Here is a 10614-nt window from a genome sequence, read left to right on the forward strand (position 1 = left end):
ACGCCTATTCAGTCCCCTGGATGGGCTGGTTTAGTAATGCATTTAAATTCTTTCACCCCCCCCCCCCCCCCCTGAGGACCTTGTAACAAGCTATGCAATGCAAGATGTCCTTTGCAATAGTTGTTACTGTGGTAGGCAAACCTCATGTAGCCTTTTTGATTGTCAGGGGGTGGGATGATTGGTCAGGGACAACCTAGATAATGAAGGTATGCCAAAAATTGAAATATGTTTTGTAAACCGGTATATTTGGTTGATGTGTAATGGGCATTCAGGTCATATTCTGTGGATGATTTGTTGTGTGACTCAAAGGAAAAGAATGGTGTAAGGTGTTGTGAGATTGTTGGCATAAATGCTCTGTCGTCATATTATTCATTCCTTTGATGTTGGCTCAGGAGTGATTATATACCTCACTGGTAAAGCTTCACTGCCACTTTAATCTTCTCTTTTTTTTCCCTCATTGGAGGGAATGAGACAGCATTCTGTAGTATGTCTCTGCTTAAAAGTTTATCTTTACCTTAGCAGAAGAACCCCATATGCCTCTCACTTAAAGGGGGGGGGGGGGGATCTTCTGTGGAAGAGAAAGAATACATTTTGTTCAGAACCAAAGGGTTGGTACTTTGGGGGTATTCATTTTCCAAGTCTGCAGTGATCTCCTGCATACTTTGCAAATCATAATTCTTGTTTGATTGATGATGTAACCATAATGTCAGAAATTAAAAAACAAAAACAGACAAACAACCAACAACCACCAAGAAAGCCCTCTGGACCCTGATTTTGCCAAACTTGTCTTTAGAAATATGCGATTCAAGTTTGCACTCATATATTCAAAAGATTGATTAATACAAAACATTGTTAAACGTTATTCGTAAGTGTGAAAACTCATTACACACATTGACCCTGCCAGGGAACCTTTTTTAAACAACAATCTGTTTCTCATTGCAACTGATTGACAAATTGCCCTAGATTGATGTAAATAAGCACTGAATTGATAAGTATTTTAGTAGTAGCCATGACATTTACATCAATGTAGGGCATTTTATCAATCAGTTGCAATAAAAACAACTTGCCGCAAGAATTTCATCAATTTAAATAATCTGTTCAAAATCAGTAAAAGGAGGAAGAAGATTTCATACTCTTCAGAGTTGATATTTTATGTACTTTTCCTGCAAAAGTTTTCCATGATTATACCCAAACAAAGTGCCCAGCCTTATCAACACCCAAAGTGTGTGGGACGAATGTCCAGTCAGAGAAAAGGAAGCGAAGGAAGGCAGGGTCAACGGGGGTCAGCTCAGGTCTTGGTCATTCTGTTGGAAGCATCCTTAGATTCAAACATGCTTGGACACACCCATCATGAGTGAAGCAGAATTCTTGCTCAGATATATAGTTTCATGATATCAGTATGACTGTATTCAAGCACATACTAGTATGCAATGTGCATGCTCTGTAAGCAGTGTTTTGTGTTATATGTTTTAATTTTTTTGAGAGAGAGATACATTACTTCGTATGTCTACCATTTGAGGCAGACGGTTTTTGTTTTTGGTTTTTGTTTTTGTTTTTACAGGAGTTTTTGCTGTGGGCATTATTTATCAGTAAGGCTCGAGGTTGGACACAATTTCTGTGTGAAAAGAAGGTCAGTGTCTCAGAGGTTAGAGGTCAGCTAAAGAATTGGAGTAGGAACAAAAGAATTCTTACCTTAAGGGGTCTGCTGGTACAGACTTCCCCGATGCAGCTCAGTATTCCTATTTTTGTCTCATTTGTCATCTATGTCAGAAGGTCGTAAGACAAGTAGAGCCTGTAGTATTACAGTGTCATACCTGACTAGATTTGGTATACCACTATACTTTTCGCAATATGACGTGACATGAGTTTTACAATCTGTGGAGTGGTGTGAAATGGGTGTTGTGATAAAAGTTTGGGTAATAACTTTGATTTGATGGATGATGGCAGAACAAAAATGTGATAGAGAATAACACGAGCAGCAAACTACCACACACAGGTTGTCGGCTTAGAAGCTGATTGGCACACTGTATCTCCAGCAACAACTATTTTGCATTGTGCAGGGTTTACACCCTCCTTTACTATTGTTTTTGTTTTTGTTTTTGTTTGGGATTTTTTTTTTTTTGCAAGTGATGGTAGTGATACAGTTCCTAATGCCTTTATAATGCCTTTATATTGTTTTATCTTTGCTGGCTTTCATTACCTTTCATTTGGATTTCATTGTCTTTTCCAGTTAATTGGATATCTCATCTGTGACAATATACCATGTGGATTAAGTCTGTGAATTGGTAACTTGGTACACAGTATGTGAGGGCAAAGAACAGACACTTTGCCATGTATGTTTAAAGGAGGAAAATCCACCCCATGTTCCAGCAATGTTATCTTGAGTGATTAATGTATGTAAACATAAATCCAAAGGCAAAACATTTTTGTAAGTGAATAAGGAAGTTGTTTTTGCTTTATGATAATACCAAGTTGTCATTTTCATTAGCCCCTACATGCTTAAAAGTATTTCAAATTCTTTTTTATGTTGTCAGTAATCTACTAAATCTTTCAAAAGATCATGGACAATCCAGTCAGTGTATCTGTGTGTGTGTGTGTGTGTATGTGTGTGTGTGTGTATGTGTGTGTGTGTATGTGTGTGTGTGGAGAAACCTTGTGTGTATCCTACTGCAGTCCACATTATGGCACTTGCACACATAGTTGCCATACTTTTATTTTGTTTGTTCAAGTTCGATATGCCGGGTAGTGGGGGGGGGGGGGGGGGTTCAGAAAGTTGTTATTAACTTTGCTTTGAATATTTCATAATGTCTTGTCTGAAATTATGTTAATGTGAACAAGTAGTGCTGTATTGTGTCATGATTCACATGATTGTTTTGAAGCTGGGGCGAAAAGGGCACAAAATCTCTGAATTAAGGATAATGCTTGTTTTTGCTCTCAGCTGAAGAGATCCAATCTTCATTATCTTTTCCATGAGTCATGTCTGGAGCAGAGACTAGTCATTTGTTTGTTTGATGCTATTATTTGTACTTCAGTATTCAATATGTTTTCAATATTCATGTGGCATGAATTGACAGGAAATTAGAAAGTGTCAAATCATGGAGTTGATACCAGTGAAATGAAGATGAATGGAGAGCTAGTGTGGTCTTGGCCAAGGAAATTTGAATTTACCATGCTCCGCGCCGAAGATTTGAATTTTTAATTTTTGCCATACGTTAGATATGGTTGTATAGGAACTGTAAATGTGTGTGTAAATGCCTTGTACAGATAGTGCAGTTTAAACTGAAGTTTTTCACACAGTATGAATGACTCGGTTGCTGAGCCAACGAAAAGCTCTTGTAGAGAGATAATTGTACAGCGATGTTGCAAATTATGAACTTGTACATTCTTTACACAAAACAGAGAAGATTGTAAATGGTTTGAAGAAATTTGAACAACATGCATTATAACCTGTACTGCGTTGTCACCGTCTTCCCTTTGTTTGTCAGTAGAAAACCTTGAGCTGATGTGAGCTTATGTTTCGTTGTTGTTTTGGATGGTGGTATGGTGAGCTGAGTTAGAGAAAGTAAAGGAAATTTATGAAGTCTGCTGCAGTGATAAAAATCTTGATTTTTTTTTTTCCTGTGCACTTTGTGCTTCTTTGAGCAAGATGAAGTTGATAGGAAATTGTTTTGTGTGTTCTACAACAATGTTTTAAAGCTTTCAAAAGCGTGCATTTACACACACTCACATACACTTATATTATATATATATATATATATATCGTCGCTGGGGTGACAAAACCTCGTATCTCAAAATTGTCAAATGTTCAGGAGAGCGAAAAAACATGGCGGCCAAAGCACTATAGTGAATGGGAAAGCCTTCTCTTTGACATGTCATGGTGGCTTCATTTTTGGAGTAAGACAGTTAGGATTTGGCCAAGACATCACTTGACCCATTATTTGACCATTAAGCTAAAAAAAAAAAAATTGACATTTTTGAGATACGAGGTCTTGTCACCCCAGCGACGATATATATATATATATATATATATATATATATATATCCTCACACACATCCACCAATATATACGTATATATGTGATTTTACCTAATTTTAACCTTCAAGCAACACATAAAAATATATTCATACCCGTATATCTGTTAGTACATGTATGTTACGTACGTAGAGGGAATGCAGATATAGATTGATATTGGATAGATGTAGATGTGTGCGCGTATGTGAGTGTGTTCTTGAGAACATACACCATTTCAAGGTAACTTTTGTGAGTGATATTGTCGGTAAACAGTTTTGTGCATCAAAACATTCAGGCCAGTAACAAGCACAGAAGTTTCTCAAAAACTTTCGCAAACACCATCTTGTGGGCGGACTTCATAAGGGTGGCTTGAATGATGCTATGCAGTCTCTATTAAAGGAGAAATCCAGTCCAAATATAAGTTAGTCTGATTAGAAAGAGTAAAATATTACGAGTTCAACGGTAAATTTTTGATCGAAATCGGGTGAAAAATAAGGAAGTTATGACATTTTAAAGTTTCGCTAATTTTTCAGGGAACAGTTCTTGAACGGTCAATATGAATATGCAAATGGGAAGTGAGCATGTCATCCCCTCACAACTTGCTATATAGTTTGTAAATAAAATTTTGAAATTACCAGTTTTTCATTCAGACGCAATTATGCCCGAGGCTCAAACCCTGGTATATCTAATTGATCACTAGATTCTGAAGTTATTCAACCAGGAATAGCATCATGTTTCAGACTTCAATGACAGAAACAATGAGTTGTCATCATTTTTTTTTTTTTTTTTTTTTTGTACACGATCAATTGAAAATTGTGAGGTTATGACAAGGCCAGCTCACTTATTAAATTGCATATTCATATCCACTTTGCAAGAACTGTTTTGTAGAAATTAGCAGAACTTCAAAGTTTCATATAACTTCCTTATTTTTCATCCGATTTCAGTCAAAATTTGAATTTGTAAGATTTTACTCTTTTTTATCAGACTAAATTTTTTAACTGGATTTCCCCTTTATAGAAGAAACCAACCCCAATTTCTATCCATTTCATAAGAAGGAGGAAAAAAGAATCCCTGCAGAACAGTGCAAACATGATTAAAATCTGATAAGAAATGAGAAAGTTATGACATTCTGAAATTTCAAATATTTTCGTAAAACACTTCTTGACCAGTCTTAAGGAATATTCAAATCAGCAAGTTGATGATGTCATGCTCTCACAATTTCTTATTCATTTCATATACACAAATGATAACAATCTCATATTTCAGCTGTATGAATATAAAACTTGCCTTCAAACCACCCAAAATAAAAGGAAAAAATGTTACCTCTGATAAGCTGTTGTATTGGAATATGGTTTCTACCTGTATAGCTAAACTTAACTATTTTCCGAATTTCATATATAACATACATAAAGAAAAAAAAAAAAAATGTGAGGGCATGACATCATCATCTCGTTCATTTGAATGTTCATAAGGACTGGTCAAGAAATGTTTACCGAAAAAATGTGAAATAAAAAATATATATATATATCATATCTTACGTGTCTTAGTATGTCATTTAGCATGAGATGCTGATTAGATATTGGGCTAAGTGTCCTTAAAGGGATTGTATAGTTCTGATTGAGACCTAATTTCAGGTTTCTAACATTTTTTTTTTTTTTTTTGGTGAGATAATGAGAAACCTCTTATGAAATGTGAAAGAGCATGTAATTCCATGAGGAATTCATTGTTTATTTGATGAAAATTGGTTTTGAAATGGCTGAGATATCCAAAAAGAGAGATTCTAATAAAGTGTGGGACCCACACTTTATTACGATCGTTTTGTTTTACTTTGTTTTTGGATGTTTCAGTCATTCCAAACCCAATTTTCATCAAATAAATTTTGAATTCCTCTTAAAATGGCCCATGCTCTGTACTATATCATAAGCGTTTTCTTGGTATCTCACAAAAAGTTAAAAGCCCAATTCTCATCTCCACCATACTGTACAATCCCTTTAAGGCCAAAGGTACTAACTATGGCTAAAAGTGATGCGAATGTCCAGTGGTAATATGCTATAGCAGGAAAGACAGAGAGAGAGAGAGAGAAGAAAATTATTTCCATTTTGTGATAGTGGTTAAGGTCAAAGGTCATGTCCAAAGGTCACTGTTCTTCTGTTAAAGTGTCATTATAGTACATTAGATTTCAATTTATACCGGCGACAAACCAAGAATAAATTGACATGATAGGAGTCGTATCTGCAGGATTTGTTTTTATATTACAATGACTGCATCAACGTAAACATTATGTTGTTCCTTTGTTTGTTTGTTTGTTTGTTTTTCTTCAAAGGTTTAGTGAAAAGACATCTTGCTGCCGAAATGAATCACATTGCGCAATGAGTTGACATCTTTTTGTAAACTTATTATCGAAATTCGAGAAACATTTCTGTATTATGCAGGGGATACACGTGTATCACCTCCTCAAACGTCACAAGTGTAAGAGACTTGCCTCGCAACACCAAAGTAGGCAATCGAAGGCCACGTACAAGAGTGTTTGAGAAATCTGAATACGTGAACAATGAAATGTTTTAATAGATCATCACTCAGCGGAGACAGATATATCAGTCTTCATTTGCACCTGGTTGTTGTAGACTGGTTCATTAACGTATGCTCTGAAGGGAAACAATACCATAATGGTCTTAATAGACAGGTGGTCGCTATAGCAGGCGGTCGGTAAACAGGGTTAAAACCGTTGATACTTCTACTTCATAATAATACGCCACATCTCGAAAGAACAAATTTCTGTATTATCTTGTGAGAGAAGAGATGAATTAAAAAGGTGCTGTAATATTATGAGGATAAACTGCAGAACATTAATGTCCAGTTTATGTTTGCAACATGAATTATGCTGATGACATGAACATAATAAGCTACAGACTACGAGGCAGTGAATATTCACACTCTATTAAAACAAATCATGTTAGATTGTCTCTCTGGAATATATCCCATAAGTCATAGTGCTCCTATTATACCCTTGAACGAACCCCAGATTCGTTGACAGCTAGCCTAAATCCACGAGATGCCTAAATTAGCTTCAGCTCGTCTTGTTGCATCCTTGGAAAGTAGGACGATGATGGAAGTCGCTAAACTCCCCAAAGACAGACTGGCCATTTGAACTCTCCAAAACCAACTCGCAAGATAACTTTGATAACAAAAGTGCAATTTCGTCCAGAGGCTCGTTGTATGGACAAGGCATAATGACTTCAAGCGATAAAAACTTAAAGGAACTCAGCTTTTCCAGCCAACAAGCTTTCGTTAAATCTATGTAACGTCATGCCATGGAAATTGCTATTATCCTAAGTAATGGTCATAATTATTAACCTCGCTATGCAACACGGCGCTGGATTATCAGATTTCCGACACAACAGCCCCACACCCTGCCCCAGTTCAGATGGGAAAATCCCTTCATAGTCAGAGGTATGAACAGGGAGGTGGGGGACTCGTTTCTTCCCACCTCCCTGGTATGAACATGCATTCTTTGACCTCTACCTTTCTTATTAACTCTAAGAGATTTTTAAGTTCTGTTAACAGTGTGATATGCATTCAGTAATTATCAACTTGGCTCGATGAAGGCTCATACTGTTACTCTGAAATAGTATTATGATGATGACAATGATGATGATGATGATGATGATGACGATGGTGATGATGGTGATGATGGTGATGATAGTGATGACGATGATGGTGATGTTAATGATGATGATGATGAGTAGGAGGCGGTGGAGGAGGACTGTCATCATCATCAATAACATCACCGGATCATAGTTTTTATTCATTTTAGTCAGTTATCGATTTATCTACTTTACCCAGTGCTGTCTGCAAGTTTGCCACATACGGTATATCGTGTTGCACGGAAATGGCAGACACATTAATTCACGATAACTCTTGAATTATGACATAGTTATTGTCAGCCTTTGTTTCAACAGGGGACTTGCTCCACATGTTTGGGTTTTCGTTGCTCAATGTTTCGTCGCAATGACACTATTTGATATCACCACACTCCTCCCGCCATACAATAAAACGTTTCTACACATCTGTGGTAAAGTTCAGTTTGGAGTTCCACACGAATGAATAGAAACGTTTCGTGTCTTGAAGCAGACACGAAAAAAGAGGGGGGAAGGAAAAAGTGATGAGGAGAAGAAGAATAAGAAGGGTTTTCTCCCCGAGTCAATAACTTGACCTATGATCACACTTTGTGAAATCACAAGCCTAGTATAGACATGTATTATGTCATCACCTCTATTTAGAAACTCCCCTTGATATCATTTCAATCGCCTGAAAATCGAATTTCCTTCAACTAGGATACCAGATTGGTAACGGATCGATCCCCTTACACCGATAAAGGGTTGGCAATTGTGGTTCTGGGTCTCGTCTACGTCACCATATACGTCAGGGACTTGTCAAAAGGAATTCTCGACACACGCACACACACACACACACACACACAAGTATCACACACACACACCAAGGAGGTACTAGGCGAGTTCGCCTAGTACCCGCTCCTTGCACACACTATAACGAACGTGCACACAAAATGATGTATGTATGTATGTGTGTATGTATATATATATATATATATATATATATATATATATATATATATATATTCATATAATGTAACATAATATATATTCATATAATGTAACATAATATATGTATATATATATATATATATATATATATATATATATATATATATAGGCCTATACACTCATACATCCCACCAGCTATAAAGGAATCCATGAATACATTGTCCTAAAAATTCCCCTGAACATGAAATACAAATACGTCATGGGTGCTATAAACGTCTCGTTTTATGACGTAATGCAAACCATGTAGGTGAAAAAATTAGCACCTAATTGTGATACTTGTATTTTGTTTTATTTTAATTTTAAATACTCTGAACTTCAGGTACCTGGAATCTTTGTGATTAAATTACTCCGACGCATTGCCAGAGAACAGGCGTTTGTCTTGGAACCATACACGGATACGTCAACATCAGCTGTTACCTCATGTATAAATACAAGCTGGCACAGGGTGCGTTGAGCGAAGGTCGTACTAAATTTACACGGCAGAATTAACTCTTCAATTCTCCCATGGGTCGTGTTGCAAACAAACATTCATACAGAGAATCATAATTCAAAGTTGACACAGACTTTTGTTACAAGAATTATTCCTCATTACTTTCTTCATCTATTTCGTGACAATGAAACTTTGACTGCACTCAAATTGATTTGAAATGATTTATTGTATCAGCTTGGTAATATAAACAAAACATCCCAATTCATGAATCATAGTTCAACGTCAATTTGCACATCAAGAAGAACAAACCAACCTTCTACGTAAAATAGGATAACAATAGAACTGGTAACCAAAGTCGTGCGCAGAAGGATTCCCAGTAAGCAAAGGCTTGAAATTTGGGACCTCTAATATAATGCACTCATTCAAACAGTGGACATATTGTTTTCTACATAAAAGTACATACATTTATAAAATAAAAAAAAAAAAGAGGTGGGGGAAAGGTCACATGTGATGTAATGGATAGGAGAGTGTCCCCTCTTTAGTGTCTCATCTTCAGCGACTCTGTCTAGCTTCATATAACAATGTCCTAACAAAATAATAATAATGATAATAATAACAACAATAATAATAATAATAATGATTATTATCATTATTATTATCATTATAACAATAATAATAATCTGCACGATATATCACTTTAAGCGACTTGGGAAATATCTGGACAGGCGCGGTTTGATGCTCACGTGACGTGCTACATTATAAGAAAATAATTGAACCGTAAGGTTTTGTTCACCGCCATCACATTATCAAACAGTGAATATCATTATGTATGCCCACATGGCATCATCTCTTGGTAATGAATCAATATGTGACTGAGCACCCAGGTTCTTGATATTCAAAATAAACATGTCATGAATCAAGTTTCTTGAACGATTACTAGTATATTGCGAAATCGTATATATGAAGAATTTGGAGAATACTTTGTGCTAATTATTCGTTTTTTTTTTCTTTTCCTAATTCAAATCGATACACGCTTAACGTATTCACAACATATGATTGCATACAAATGTATTTACATGGCGTCTCCATTGAAATCAAACAGCGCAGATGAAATAACTCGTTTGTTTAGACATTAAACATTGTCATATTCGTTGCTAGTGATTGATGCAAAGCACGTGACGAAGGCATAGAAAAACGCACCATTCTAAGCACGTAGTCGAGTGTTGCAATTTTACAATCATCTTTTTTGGTGGTCATCAAATGAATGAAAAGAACAATTTTACTTCTCATTGTAACCAAGTCTGTGACCATTTATGATTGTTGCGACGAACTTTGGCACTCGCCCTTTTCACTCAGCCCATATACAGATTACAAGAAGCAGAATGTGGAACGTTCATCGGACAACTACCAAGAAAAGGACCATGATAATGATCACGGATACAACGCTTGAACATTAAGATGAGATCCATTAGAAGTCATCACGTTTGCAAGTCGACAGTCAAATAAAACGTTCAGCGGGCATGGTGATTTGATAACTTTCTCACTGA

The sequence above is a fragment of the Diadema setosum genome, chromosome 4, assembly GCF_964275005.1.
Source record: "Diadema setosum chromosome 4, eeDiaSeto1, whole genome shotgun sequence".
Classification (NCBI taxonomy): domain Eukaryota; kingdom Metazoa; phylum Echinodermata; class Echinoidea; order Diadematoida; family Diadematidae; genus Diadema; species Diadema setosum.